This window comes from Canis lupus, chromosome 8 (genome assembly GCF_003254725.2).
Source record: "Canis lupus dingo isolate Sandy chromosome 8, ASM325472v2, whole genome shotgun sequence".
Taxonomy (NCBI): domain Eukaryota; kingdom Metazoa; phylum Chordata; class Mammalia; order Carnivora; family Canidae; genus Canis; species Canis lupus.
The window spans coordinates 1,935,359-1,950,220 of record NC_064250.1 but is presented as its reverse complement, the minus strand read 5'-3'; the positions used below and the strand labels follow the sequence as shown (position 1 = coordinate 1,950,220).

At 52.2% G+C, this 14,862-nt stretch overlaps 1 long non-coding RNA gene across 4 annotated transcripts; it reads left to right on the top strand.

Annotated features, from left to right (window-relative positions):
• The first annotated feature begins 248 nt into the window (after window positions 1–248).
• On the top strand, window positions 249–13,045 carry LOC112672687 (uncharacterized). Of its 4 annotated transcripts, XR_004818213.2 has the most exons (7): window positions 249–548; window positions 652–1,179; window positions 1,327–1,468; window positions 4,107–4,195; window positions 10,770–10,934; window positions 11,478–11,669; window positions 12,538–12,983. It is a non-coding gene; the product is annotated as an uncharacterized LOC112672687 (long non-coding RNA). The 4 variants fall into 4 exon arrangements; XR_003144425.3 differs by having other exon boundaries at window positions 250–548; window positions 11,478–13,045; XR_003144424.3 differs by lacking the exons at window positions 10,770–10,934; window positions 11,478–11,669; window positions 12,538–12,983 and adding an exon at window positions 4,897–5,015 and having other exon boundaries at window positions 252–548.
• Window positions 13,046–14,862: the final 1,817 nt, after the last annotated feature.

Sequence of the window (14,862 nt, the reverse complement as noted above, 5' to 3'; positions counted from 1 at the left end):
GAGGCAGAGAGTGAGACTCTGCTTGGCCGAAGACCCTGCAGCTGGTGAGTGGTGAGACTGGGATCCGTTTCCCACTCGGGAGACTATATTTATAGCTGCTCTGCAAACCAGGATTCAGAAGGTTCAGCAAAGCACTGAGGTGGGACTTATTAGCTCTGGAGAGTCCAGGAGGACTTCACGGAGGAGGTGACACGTGAGCAGAGATCTAAAGAACAAAGGGGAGTTCCACGGGCAGAGATTGGGAAATTCCATTTCCATTGGAGGCACAGCCCAGCCCAGCATGGAGCAGAAGCAGGAGGAGGCGGGGTGTTGGGTGCTGGGGAGACAGAAGGGGCAGAGGAGGAAAGACCCGCAGCAGGCAGATCACTGGGAAGGGTAGCGGCTTGAAGCCGAGTGGGGGCGGGGGGACAGAAGGACTCAGCCTCAGGTGGACCGCCTGCAATCAGGAGGCCTGAGGTACACTAGGGCGGTGTCGGCCACTGGGAGGAAGGGCCAGTGGCCCCAGAGCAGGTGGAGACGCCCAGAGGGGCTGGAGCAGTGCTCACAAGGTATGGGTGCTGAAGGTGGGACACGTGGAAGTTGGAAGCTTGGGGAGGCTGAGGTCTGGGGGACGACAGGTGAGGTCGGGCCCCTCTGCCTCATGACCTGCAGGTTCGTCTCTGGCACCAGCACTGCTTCCTACTCAGAGTCCAGAGGACGTGGACACCGGGTCCTGCTGACCCTCGGCTCCTGTCCCCAGCCCACCCCCAACTCATGATCCTGCAGCTTTGGGCACCCGGAGCTCTATGAACCCAACTACTACAGGACGCACACCAGCTTCCAGGTCACATGACCCAATTAGGGCCAAGGCCCTGCTGAACTTGCTTGTTTGCTCCTGAGTTTCTGTGTTTCGAAGACAACAATTCTAACACATTCCCTAAGGCTCAGGTCTCTCAGGCATCAATCTTGGATCATAATGTGAGCTTTGTTTGTCTTAAAGATTCTTCCAGAATCACTCAGGCACTCGTAGTCCTCAAGCTACCCTAGTTTTCCTGGGTCTAATCCGTGTGTACCTAATCATGCTGAAATGTAGAGCCTTCAAGCAATCAGAAATGTCTGTTGTCTCTCAGCTCCCGAGGGGAGGAATTCTGAATGTCTGTAGCACATGGTTTTGGCTCAGGCCCCCTTGTGAGGCTGCAGGTAAGATGTGGGCCGGGGCTGCAGCCTCCTCCAAGGGCTCAAATGGGGTGGATAGTCCCCCAGGGTGGCTCACCCCCACCAGAGGAACACTGTGCTGGCTGTTTTGGCAAAAGGCCTCAGCTCCTTATCCCACGGGTTCCTCCGTAGGGCAGAGTGTCCTCCTGATGCAGGAGCTGGCATCCCCCAGAGAGAACGACCCAACACCATGCCAGAAGGAGACCTGACCTGCCAGGACCTGACCTCAGAAATCACTCACTGTCACTTCTGCAGTAGCCTATTGACCACCAAGGTCAGTCTTTTTTTTTTTTTTTTAAGATTTTATTTATTTATTCGTGAGAGACACACACAGAGAGACAGAGACACAGGCAGAGGGAGAAGCTGGGAACCTGACGTGGGACTCGATCCTGGACCCAGGATCAGGCCCTGAGCAGAAGGCAGACACTCAACCACTGAGCCACCCAGGTGCCCCCGGGGTTTTCCTACGTAGCACAGGGAGGACTGCACAAAGCTGTGAGTGCCGGGAGGCAAGGATTTAAGGGGCTATTGCGAAGGGTGCAGAACCGGGCCACCTGTGGCTCTGCCTCAGGCACCTTCCTAGCAGCCCTGGCATCCAGGAGAGAAAGGTTCACCCATCCTGCTCTGCATGAGTCACCTTGTCCAGAGGGAAGGGACACCACCTTTCCTACTGCTGGCGGGGGGCGGAGGTCTGCCTAGAGAGGGTCCGCAGGACCCAGAGGAGAGACGACCTCTGGCCACCAGGCCTCAGAGATGAGCTTGTGTGTTCATCCTGCATGCTTGAGTGCGGAGGACGTGGTGATGCCCATGTGGGAGGGTTACTGTAACTGTGGTGGGGTCTTTGATTTTCTTCTCTGGTCGAGGTGTTGTGAGTGATGACAAGTGTCAGACCAGAGAGGTGGGGCTGGAGTCGCATGAGATGGGACAGGGGCCAAAGTTAGCTACTCCTACCAGCAAAGGTGCAAGACTGGGCTGTTGTAAATAAGTCTCATTTTTTAAAAAGTGGTGTCGGAGGGAACGGGGACTGGAGCAGGCAGGTTCAGATCTTAGCTTTGACCTGGTGGACAAATGTTCTTGTCAGGAGGACTGCATATTCTGATACTGCATCGGTGAAATGGGGGCTGTCACAGTGCCCATGCGTAGTGACGTGAGAAGGTGCATGTGAAGGTCCCAGCACATGCCGGACACTGGGGAGACGTCCTTGTACAGGTGGTTGTTGAGCTTATGTTCCTGAGAAGCAGCACAGGGAGTTCGAATCCTACATGGCAGGGAGGCAGCATGGGAGTCAGAGGAGGGCTTCCCTCCCCCCTGCGCACACCCAGGGCCCCATCGCACCACGTGCTGCCCACTGCATTCCTGCAGGCTCCTGGCTCAGCCACTCTTTCCAACGACCCACCGGAGCCCAAGCAGGCCCTCGAGCCCCTCCTCCCAGTGGGTGTCAGGACTCCGGCCCATCAACAATCCTACTTTGTGGAGGGAGGCACGAGATTACAGAATTTTTTTTTCCTGTTTGTCTCCTGCTCAAAATCCTCCAAGGGCTCCTCCTGGTGGAAGACAAGCCCCTCCCCCTGGAAGCTATGCCAGGCTGTGGGGTGGCGGAGGGCACTGTAGGGTCCTTTGCAAATTCCTCTCGCCTCTCAGAGGCTCTGGTCTTCCACATACCTGCCCTCTTGATACCCTAGCACCAGTGGAAGCGGGTCCTGTACACACAGTAGATAAACTCTACAGGGTAACACTCCCAGATTTCTAAGAATTTGCTCAAGAATGCGTGAGTGTGGGGCCCCTGAGTAGCTCAGGGGTTGAGCATCTGCCTTCAGCCCAGGGCGTGACCCCGGGGTCCTGGGATCGAGTCCCGCATCGGGCTCCCCGCAGGGAGCCTGCTTCTCCCTCTGTCTATGTCTGCACCTCTCTCTCTGTGTGTGTGTCTCTCATGAATAAATAAATAAAAATCTAAAGAAAAAGAAAAAAGAATGTGTGAGATTCACCTGCGGCCAGGACGTGGGCTACTCTGTGCATTTCTGCAGCTCTGCCCATCATAGCCTGGCCCGGGACCTTCCCTGCGAATGCTTCCTCACCACCTGCAGTGGCTTTGGAAGGGAACCGGGGGGGTGGATGAGTCCTTGCTTCCACTGCTCTGGGCAGTCAGGGCAGGAGGCTGCGCTGGATGAAGCCGGGGCAGTGAGGGGGGCTCTGTCTTGTTGGGGGGCGTTGTTGCTTGTCCTGGGGTCTTTGGAGACAGCAGGGTGTTGAATGGTGCTCACGACCTGGACTCAGGGCCTGAGGGGCTCTGGGTTACACCCCATCCCCCCCCACAGGTTGCCTGGCAACCATTGTTCATTTCGTCACCTTGACTTTGAAAATAAAAATCAATTTCCTTCGTGACGTAAGCCAGGGGGCTCTATTAACCCACAAGTTCAAATAGTCCAGTTTTATTGCTCAGAGATTTATGAATACGGATGTACACAGAGCATCATTTCTAGTAAGGAAAGTGTTTTGCGCCGCTGAACCTCAGTGTCTGTCAGAGGCCTGCGATCACAGGAAGGCCCCTCCTCACCGCAGAATATTCTTCAGCTAATAAAAAAGTGACGGGGATCTCGGTGCCGACAGGGAAACATTCTCACAATTAATAGGGGGAAAATAGCCAGCTGGTTCCAGGACGGCGTGTGGTGTGTTGCCCTTTTTTACTGAACAAAAAAAAAGTGGGGGGGAGGGCACAGACAGGTGCCTGTGGGTGAAAACATTCTGGATGGATACACAGCAAAGTGGATACGGTGATTTTCTCTGGTGAATTGGATCGTAAGCAATTTTAATTTTCTCTTTACCTTTCTGTATTCTTTGATTGAAAAAATAAAACAAGCGTGTGTGACTTTTTCAACATGCAAAAACACGGGTGTCATTTCGTTTTCAAACAGACGATTCCAACTCTGGTGCCCAGGGCCCGGCTGGGGCCCAGCGGGACGGCAGGAGGAAAGAGGGAGGCCCACGCTTCTCCTCCCAAGTGGTGAGCGCCCCTCTCTGGTCTCTAGGGGTGTGTCGGCCAAGCTGGATGCCGAGGAGGGGACCCCCGTGATGCCTCCTAGGTTCTAGGGGGAGCGGGAGGTGGTGCCAGTTCCCTGTGAAGGAGGGAGACACCCCTGGAGCCTGGGCATCAGGCTGAGAGCAGCTGGAGCAGGGCGGGGGCAGCAGGGCCACCTCCAGTCATCGCTGCTCTTTCTCGCCCTCTGTCCAGGCTGGTGTCCACCGGGCTCCCTCTCAGCCTCACACTCTGCGTCCCTCTGGGTGTCCTCGTGCAGGCCCGTGGCTTCCAACACCTCCTGGACACAAACCATGCCTCTTCTCCACCCCTGAGCCCCAAACCCATTCCTTCTCTGATCTCTTCCTCTAGACTTTCCTTCATGTCCCCACCCAGCTCCCCAAAAATGCCAGGTTCGCTCCCAAATCACAGAATGTGCACATACAGTTCCCTCTGCCTGGAACACAAGCCTCCCAGATACCCATCGCACTCGTTCCTTCACCTTTTTAAGTCTAGACTCAAATATCACAGGAGGTCATTCCTGGTCACCCTTAGAACCAAAGTTCCAGCCCCACTGGCAGCCCTCCCTGCCCCCTCCCTGCCCCCTCCCTGCTCAAGTTCTCCGCAGCACTTACACAGCTGTACACTCCATAACTTACTGTTTATATATTGTCTTCTCCCGCTGTTAGAATTTTGGCTTCACCTGTGATGGTGAAGAGGAAGCGGGCCTGCCCCACCAAGAGCTCCTGAGCATTTGCCCCTGCACCCAGAGCAATAAAGATGTTAATCGTCAAAAAAAAATTTTTTTTTTTTTGGCCTCATGAGGGTAAAGCTTTGGAGTTTTTTCCCGTTCTGCATCTTTGGTACCAGGAACTGGACTCAGCACACAGGAGGCTCCCTATAAATGTGATTGAATATGAGGAAGCAGAAGTGCAGAGAGCTCATCAGTCTCACCCCAGTCCAGCATGATCATGTGAAATGATGTTTGTGAGCGTTCTCTAAACTATAGGTAGTGATAATTGTCATTTCCCCCCGACTCCTAAGAATTAGGATCCCAGGGGCGCCTAGGGGGCTCAGTCAGTCAGCATCTGACTTGATTTCAGCTCATGTCATGATACCAGGGTTGTGAGACTGACCCCCGACTGGAGCTCTGGGTGTGGAGCCTGCTAAAGATTCTTCCTCCCTCTCCCTCTGCCCCTCCCACACCCCACACCCCACACCTGTGTGAGCACACATGCTCTGCCTCTTTCTAAAAAAAAAAAAAGAAAGAAAGAATTGACACCCCAGGGGGCAGGAACTAGAGTGACCACCTTCGAGATCAGCTAGTCTATCTCATTATGTTACAGGTGAAGACAAGAGGTACCTCTTGTACCTATGCTTTGGAAATCCAGGTCACTTCTAGGCTCATGTTGGATGGCTTTGGACAAAACAGTTTGGGCTAACCTCTCAGACTGTACCTCCCTGTGAGGAGCAAAGTCAGCAGGCCATCCATCCGTCTTTCAATCCTTTCATCCTTCCATCCCTCTATCCATACATACATCCGTCCACCCATCTTTGCAACCATCACTCATCCTTCCGTCCATTTATCCTTCCTCTGTCTATCTATACATTCTTCCCTCCATCCATCCTTCCAACCAACCATCACTCATACTTCTCTCCATTAGCCACCCATCCTTTCATTCTGTATCCATTTTTCCTTTATTTTTTCCACCTGCCAGCTTGTCTATCCTTCTCTGCATCTGCTTCTCCTCTATACTTTTATTCATCCATTTCGGAAATCATTTATCCAAATCCAATCTTTTACCCACTGTTCATCCTTCCATTCATCCATCACTTCATACAGATCATCTCTTGAGGGTCTGTCGTAGGGGCGGGCGGCAGTCATCCAGGCACAAAGTTATGGCCTGTGCCAGCCCCTGGGTTTGGCGCTGGGGACACCGAGATCAACAAGCCATCTCCCCTCCTGGAGCTGCTGACAGCAGGAAGGGGGAGCACAGGGATTGTGAGAAAGCACCCAGTAGAGCTCGGTGTGTGTCAGTACTTAAGATCTGGAGCTCTGTCTGTGAATTAGCGTCTCACTGGAGGTCTGTCCCTGGTCAGTGGGGGAGCTAGCCCCAGCACCCAAGCTTTGAGGGAGTATTCTTTTCACCACCCCCATGACTGGCCTGACCATCATCAGCCATGGGGAGAAAGTGCTAAGGGGGGACATGCCAGGGCCAAGACCCCATGCAGTCAGGATGCTATGCTGGCCATCTTCATGGTGACCTGTGGCGCCAGTGACCTCTGCCAGGGCAGGGTCAGGGGATGGGACTGCGGGCTGGGTGCCCACAGGGAGGAGGCTCCACAGAGAGGGGAACAGATAATTCATTAGTCACACAGGCCAGCCAAGCTTTTCACAGTAAGCCCCTTTATCTCCTTGCAATTGCATCCCATCAAGCAACAGAAAGCAATTTGGTTAAGTGGCGAATGCAACAGAGTTGCAGCCATTCAGAAACCACTGAACGCCTTTGCCTTCCATGCTCTGCTTGCTTGCAGAGCGCACTTCTTCAGACTCAGGGCCTCCATGCCCTCAGCTTCTGGGGCTGTGGGGCGACACACACTGTAGAACGTCTGCTGGACAGTGGTTCCAGAGCCCTCCTGGGGCAGCCCTTTCGTCTTGACGAGCAGAGACAGTGGGAATGCGGGGCTGCTCCTCCTGTCTCCCACCAAGGGCCCCTGGGCACAGACCTGCCTCGTCCTGCGGATGCCCAGAGAGGTGAGCTCCCTCACCTGGGTCCAAGTCCCAAGCTTGAATCATTTCTTCATCACCGTAGCTTCGCAGATTGCTTGTGTTAATTAAAATTTTTCCCATTATAGTCCTCAGCCTCCTGAGTCTTTTCTGTTTTATCTTCTGATCTGTGACTGGCTCCCTCCCCACCCCGTGGCCGCTGGGTTCAGACCCACATAACTTTGTGCCCGGATGACTGCCACCCGCCCCTACGAGCCTCGATCTTGATGTCCTCTACTTCGACACATTGCTGCCTGACAGGTCTTTCTAAAGAACAAATCCGGCCAAATCTCCCCGCTGCTGGAGACCCCAGTGGCTCCCATCACCCAGCGCAGCTCTGGCTTGAGCCCCTCCCTGGAGCTTCCAATGGTGGAGAAGTGTCAGCGACCAGGGAGGCACGGAATCTGCCTTCCCGTCGGACTGACCCTGGAGTTCAGCTCCTCTGTCCACAGCATAGGGTTCAGCCCTCACCTGCCTCTCTCCTGCACAGAACCCTTCCTTGCCACCCACAAATAAATAGAATCTAAGGATGTTGGTCCAACATTCAAAACCCTTCAGTGTCCAACCCTGCCTTGTCTTCCCTCTGACCTGATGGACTCACTCACCATTTCCCAAACAAAATATGCACTTTCAAATTTAGCAAGTCAGGTCCTTTGCATATGCTCTTCTTACCTCTACCCCCAAGTCCAGCGCCTTGCCCAGGCCTTCCCAGCTCTTCCCATAACTGGCCCCTTCTCACCTTTTAGGTTCGGCTTCAAGATTATTGCCTCCTAGAGGTTGTCCTAGGTCAGATTCTTGTAAAGCTGAACCCTGAGTGGGGAGATGTGGGTGAGTGATTGCTTAAGGAAGCGCTGGCATAGGGAAGCAAGAGGGCAGGGAGGCAGGGAAGCAGGACAGGCAAAGGGGACATGCCAAGTAAAGTGCATGATGTCTAGTCTGACCCCCCCTCCCCACCCCACTGCCTAGTCCTGGAGAGTAAATCACAGCTTAGAGTTTTCTTTGATTCCAAGTAGGGAATCTGGGTATCTGGATTCCTGCACTTCAGTCAGTGGCCAGGAGTCCCCAGCCCCTGGGGGAGGTACTTAAACCCCTGAACATTTTCTTGTTTCTTTGTTGGTTTGTGGTGTCTCTTCCTAGAGGATGTGAGGACCTCGAAGACAGGAATGCTGTCTTGTCCACCATTTTATCTTCAGTGCTCAGCACAGTGCTTGGCATTAGTTCGTGGTAACGGGCAGTTGTGGAGCAAATGAAAGGGTGAATGAGTGAATGAACAAACATGGCCAGCAAGTGATAAAACCCAAATTCAGGTCTCCAAGTGTAACTCTTTCCATTCAAGGAATTGAAAACCTGAGTGAACCAATGACCGAAAAAGGAACTGGCTGAGCACAGCCGAAGGCAGACGCTTAACCCACTGAGCCACCTGGGCGCCCCAAATGTCTACGTTTCTAGTAGTTGAGGCTTTAATTGTATATTAAGAGAGTAATACGACATAGCCAAGTGGGATTTATCCCAATGATGGAAATCTATCAACAAAGTGGAACAAGTATTATATAAATCATGCAAGAAACAGCGTACAGTTGCTTCAGGAGATACTCCAAAAGCCTTCAATGACATTCAAACTTTTATTTTAGAAACTCTAAAAATTAAAAATATAAGAAGATTGCCTTAACACAACAGAGTAAGTATCTCAATTTCTATGCTTGTATTACATTTATGATGGACACTGGAGGAAGTGCTGTGAAAATCAAGATTAAAATGAAGTGATCTCTGTCTCTGTATCAAGGATAAAGCTCATGAATTAAAGTGACCAGTCAGTTGAGCATCTGCCTTTCCCTCAGGTCATGATTCCGGGGTCGTGGGATCCAGCCCCACATCAGGCTCCAGGCTCACGGGGAGTCGGCCTCTTTCTCTGCCCCTCACCCCCCTCCTACTCTATTGCTGCTGTGACAAATTGCCCCAAAGTCCCGGTTTCCATCAACACAAATGGACCTGGCCCCTCTGGCCATCAGGAGTACTGGGGAGTCCCACTGGTCTAAAACCGAGGTGTCTGCAGGGCAGCAGCCGTGTTCCCAGAGCAGCCAGGCTTGAGGGGAGCATCCCTCTCCTTCCCCAGCTTCCAGAGGCTGCCTGGGTTCCTCGGCTCTTGGCTGTGTCATTCCAATTGGCATTTTCACATCGTTTTTCTCTCTCTGCCTCGCTTCGCCTTCCTCTTCCCCTTATAAGGACCCTTGTGATTACACTGGGCCCGTCCCAGTGGCCGGAGATGATCTCCCCATGTCCAGATCCTCAGCTTAATCTCATCTGCTAAATTCCTTTTGCCATAAAAGTACACTCATAAGTCATTTCTGAGAGCAACTGATTTGTTTACACGGAGCCGTGTTTATAGATTTATTTGATGAAGATTTCTCCTTAAATCTCTCAGACCTCAGAGGGACAACACAGTTCCCCAGGCTGACCTTGTCTTTACAAATCAGAGCAGTCCTGGGTGTTTACTGTGCCTGGGATCTGGGCTGAGAGCATTGCCTCCCTTAACCCTGTGGCGCCCGGACCGCCTACCGGGTTCTGCGGGGAGGGGGCTCCGAGAGGGACGGCCACTTGCTGGTTTCCAGTGCAGATACGAGGCAGGCTGGGGACTTAGGAGCACGTGCCTGGCCCCCCAGAAGGAGCTTGCCTGAGGTGGGTGGCGGCAGAGCAGGACTTGCACCGGGACCTCCAGGCCCCTCTGAGCAGGCGGGAGACTTGCTGCAGCTGCCGCTGGAGCCATCAGAGAAAGGAGCCAGCATTCCCTGGGGGCCCTGGGACAAACCTGGGCACGTGACCAGGACGCAGGTGCATCCAACCACCAGCGGAGATCTTCCAATGGGGCCAGCTTCCCGGTCCCCACCCTGGGCGCCCTGTGCAGGGTCTAGTGGAGGCTGCAGGGGGCGCGCGGGGTGTCCGGGAACCTGGGAACCAGCTACCTTCAGTTCCCGGGTTGGAGGGAGGGCCGAGCTCCTCACTGCGGCCCACAGCTGCCTCCCAGAGGCCTTGTTACCCAACTCCAGCGTCAGCACCGCAGGGCGGAGGAGGCCTGAGACCCTAGGTCTGGCTCCTGGCTCCCCAGAGAGGCCTGAGCCTCCCCGAACTGCTTCCCCGGGGGCAGGTCAAGAACAGGGTTGGGGCTGTATTGTCCCAACCTCTATAATCATTTCTAGCCCTTTCCAAACCCTCTTTAAAGGAGACTCTCGGTGACTGAGAAACATCTTGGATGTGGCCTGTCTCCGTCTGTCAGAACATCTCTAGGTCTGACCACAGTTTGCGGGAAATACAGGGGACGGAGGGGCCCAGGGTGACGGTACAGAAATGCAATCAGATGCAAAACGCAGAACCTCTGCAGGACAAATGACCCAGTTTCTTCCACAAATGAATTGCGAGGGGGAAAAAGAGGGAGGCGAAATATAGAGACTTGAAGGCATATCTACCCAATGCCAAGCATCAGCCTGCTTTGTGTCCTGATTTGAACAAACCAACTACAAAAATAAAGAGCATTTAAACATCAAATAGGCATTTTCATGATACTAAGGAATCACTGTTATGTTTTAGGTGTGATGTTAGGATGATGTGAAAAGCAAAGGGACCTCATCTTTCGCCAACACAAACCCACCTGTTCACAGAGGAAACTGCGGGGTATCTGAAGTCTGCTCTGTGCCAACCTGGGAGGGTGGCAGGATCCCAGAAAGGACCCTAACCCCCCCCCCCCCGGGATTCATTATCCTATCTCCTCTAACTTTATATATTTAAATTTCCCCTCATTAGGAAAAATCAAGACCCAAGAGACACCGAAAAAAGGGAAAAAAAAAAGGCGATTCAGAGTCAGACCCTGAATATTGAAGAAGTTTCTTTTTCTTATGGTTTCCTTTCCACGAGTGCACAAAAGAGTGAGGACATGTGGATAAAACGCACACACAAACGACACAAGCAGTAAGTGTCGCGGTGGCTGTGGCTTCCCTGTGGGTGTCCCAGTGGCTGTGAGGCTCAGTGTTTGCTGTGTTTCTAGTGTGGAAGCAGTCTTGGCTGCACTAAGGGGCCCGTGAGGTCAGAGCGAGAAGCCCAGTCTGGGTCCAGCCCAGCAGCACGCCCTTTCCACTGTGCACACGCCCATCCCTGGTTCCTGGGACACAGCCTGGTCAGATGCAGGAACCCACTGGAGCTGATAGTGATCAACAGCCGCCCTGGGGGCCACTGACACTCAGCAGGTGGCCTCTCCCACACAGACCTGGGGCTGGCGGAGGGTCAGATCCCACAGGAAATGTCAAACCCAAACTCAAACAGGAATCATGTTTGTCCTCCCCAGAGTTTGAAGGGATGGATGGGGTGTCGTTGCTTGGATCAGACAACTGTGCTATATCAAAAATCTGGCCAAGAGGCTGATCGGGGACAGGGCCCTGGTAGGGGATGGGGGCAGCAGGTCACCCCTTTTTCCAGGCCAGAGTCTGTTTGTGAAAGATCATGTCTGTTCCCTAGAGTGCTTCTCTAAATCCACGAGAGACGGACACCCAAAGGGGCACAGGAGATGAGGCAGCAGCATGTTGGTGCACAAGATGCGATACACCAGTGAACAGCGCACATGAGGAGACACATTCGGCTTTGCCAGAAATCAAAGGAATGAAAATCACAACAGGATATCATTTGAGCCTGTCAATCTAGCAAAGCAGAGTATGTGATCCTGCATTTGGGTCCCGGAGGGTGGGGGGGGGGACACTACTCTAGAGGACATTACAGAGATAATTGGTAAATTTTGAATATGACTTAGAAAATAGTAATGATTTTTTAAAAGACTTTATTTATTTATTCATGAGAGACACAGAGAGAGGCAGAGACACAGGCAGAGGGAAAAGCAGACTCCCTGTCGGGAGCCCGATGCGAGACTCCATCCCAGGACCCCAGGGTCATGGCCTCAACCACTGAGCCACCCGGGAGTCCCTGAAAATAGTAGTATAATAGCAGGGTTACATTGCTGATTTTTAAAAAAAGAGATATTTATTTATTTTAGAGAGGGAGAGTGTATAGGTGAGAGGGGCAGAGGGAGAGGGAGAGAATCTCAAGCGGACTCTGCCCTGAGTGCAGAGCCTGAGGAAGTGGATCTCAGGACCCTGAGGCCATGACTTGAGCTGAAATCAAGAATCAGTCCTTTAATTGACTTGAGCTCCGCCCCCAGGCACCCCGATTGCTGATTTTTTATGCTCGCGTGGTTACGCAGAGGTTGTTAGGAAATACACTGACACACTTGGGGGGTAAACAGGTCACAACGCCAGCAACTTACTCTCAAATTGTTCAGAAAAGGGAGGTAGGAGGGGGGCACATGGGGGAAATGTTAACCACGCCTGGCAGAGGAGGGGCTCTTGCACATTCTTACAGTCTCTGTGAATTTGAACTTGTAGGTATGCCCTGCTTTTTGAAAGTCCGCATCGCACCACTTGTACTTGTTTTTTGCTAACCAACAGAAAGCTGAGGAGGATTTGCACTTTAACAAAAAATGGGGAAAAGCAAAAATAGCGTTTAGCATTTGTTTTGCTGCCCACAGAGCTACTCTGGGGGCATCCCCACCTGAGCAGTAAGAGGGGCCCCTCCGCCATGCTCCTGCCCCAGACTCTACTCATCATCTCAGCATCAGGCTGCTGGCTCTGACCTGTGTCTGCGAGCACCGAGGCTCCATCCTGATTTACTTTGAGCATCGTTAGCAAGATGTGTCCTAAGGTGTCAAAAAAACCTGAGAGAGGTTATTTTTTGGGTCTGGGAATGCTAAAAAAAGTTTCCGTATAAATTAATGGTGGAGTGCCCGGATGGCTCCATCAGTCAAGCATCTGACTCTTGATTTTGGCTCAGGTCATGGTCTCAGGGTCATGAGATTGGGCCCTGTGTTGGACTCTGCTCTGGGCATAGAACCTGCTTAAGATCCTCTCTCTCTCTCTCTGTCCCTCTGCCCCTCCCATTCCATCCTCTAAAAATAAAGAAATAAACAAAAGAAAAGAATTAGTGGTAATTACTTCTCTGCTTTACACCATCGCAGCTTACCAAAGGTTGCATAGCCTTGCCCCACTTTCAGATAGCAGGGGAAGCCTGTATCTCAGAAAGCTTTTTTAGGGGCACCTGGGTGGCTCACCTGGTTAAGCATCTACCTTCGGCTCAGGTCATGATCCCAGGGTCCTGGGATGGGGCCTTGCACAGAGCTCTCTGCTCGGAGGGGAGCCTGTGGAAGGGGAGGTGGGCGGGGGGTTGGGATGACTGGGTGACGGGCACTGAGGGGGGCACTTGATGGGATGAGCACTGGGTGTTATGCTATATGTTGGCAAATCGAACTCCAATAAAAAAATAATATAAAAATAAATAATAAATAAATAGAACAAGGGAAGAAAATTTTCTTTTTCATTAAAAAAAAAAAAAAAGAGCAGTGAGGGGCCAGAGGCTGACTTCAAAATGTCCATAACAGTACTTCTAGGCAGTGTCAATATAAGCGATCTTAATTTTCTTCTATGTATTTGGTCTGAGTGTTCTACATCAAACAGTGATCAGTTTTCCAGAAAATTATTTAAAAGTATAAATGCAATGATTTAAAGACTATTGTGAATTATTTCAAACCGTAAGTGCAATTATTTAAAACAGTAAATGCAAACAAGAAAAAAGTCGTCTTGACCTCACGGCCGCTGGATACAGGATCTCTCTGGAAAAGGGGTCAAGTTACGGAAAATACTCCAGCCAAAGCTCACAAGCACCCGTATTCCCAGAGCCTGATTGCACCCAGGTGGGGGGGCTGTGACCAGACGCAAGTCATTGGACCTCTCGGTGGCCTGTGGTTTCTGCCCGCTGAGCAGGTAAGGGTGCATGTAGGGCCCAGCCAAGATCTACACAGCCAGCGCCCCCCGTCGCATGCCACAGACCCCGGGGCCCGGGGCCCGGAGCCACTCCAGACTGTTGTCCCGCTCCTGAGGCTGGGATCCGAAGCCCAGGGGCCCATGCTTTCATTGCATCTGTGCCTATAGCCCATGCCTGACAGCCAGGAACCCTCCGGAGCCCTGCTCTCACCCCACCTGATGGACCTGCCCCTTGGAAAGCAAGACCCACAAGTGCCCCCTGTCCTGTGAGTGTCCCTTGAGGAAGTGGAGTGTCCCAGCTGAGTGATGAAGGCCACTCTATGAACCAAGGAATGAGTCTTAGCTGACCTGTGCCCAGCACAAGAGCCTGCCCAGACCTGCTGGGAAGACACATAGTCTGTGGTTTGCTCCTCACAAGATGGGTGTTGACAAATCCCAGGCCTTATTTTTCGTGAAAAGCAAAATGAGGCTCTTTAAAAATTAAGATTTCATTCTTTGGAGCCATTTTAATCTAGAGAATTGAGCAGAGAGTACAGGGAGTTCCCACAAGCTCCCACCTCCACTTCTCCCAGTTTCCCCTGGTGACATCTCACGTGTGGTGCATTAGGTGCAATCCATGAGCCAGTTTTGTGACGTTGTTTGTACCTGAAGCCTACAGTTTTTCTTGTAGTTGTAATAAAATACACATCACATAGAATTTACTATTTTAACCATTTTTAAGTGTGCAGCGAAGCACAAGGACTTCTTTAAAAAAAGATTTTGTTTAGTTATTCCTGAGAGACACACAGAGAGAGGCAGAGACACAGGCAGAGGGAGAAGCAGGCTCCATGCGGGGAGCCCGATGTGGGACTCGATCCCAGGATCCCAGGATCACACCCTGAGCCGATGGTAGCTGCTCAACCACTGAGCCCCGGGTGTCCGCACAAAGGACCTTTCACACTGTGTATGACTATCAGCACCATCCACCTCCCACACTGAGACTCTGTGCCCATGAAACAGTGACCGCCCCTTGCAAAGGGCTGGTGTCTGCTGGTCAA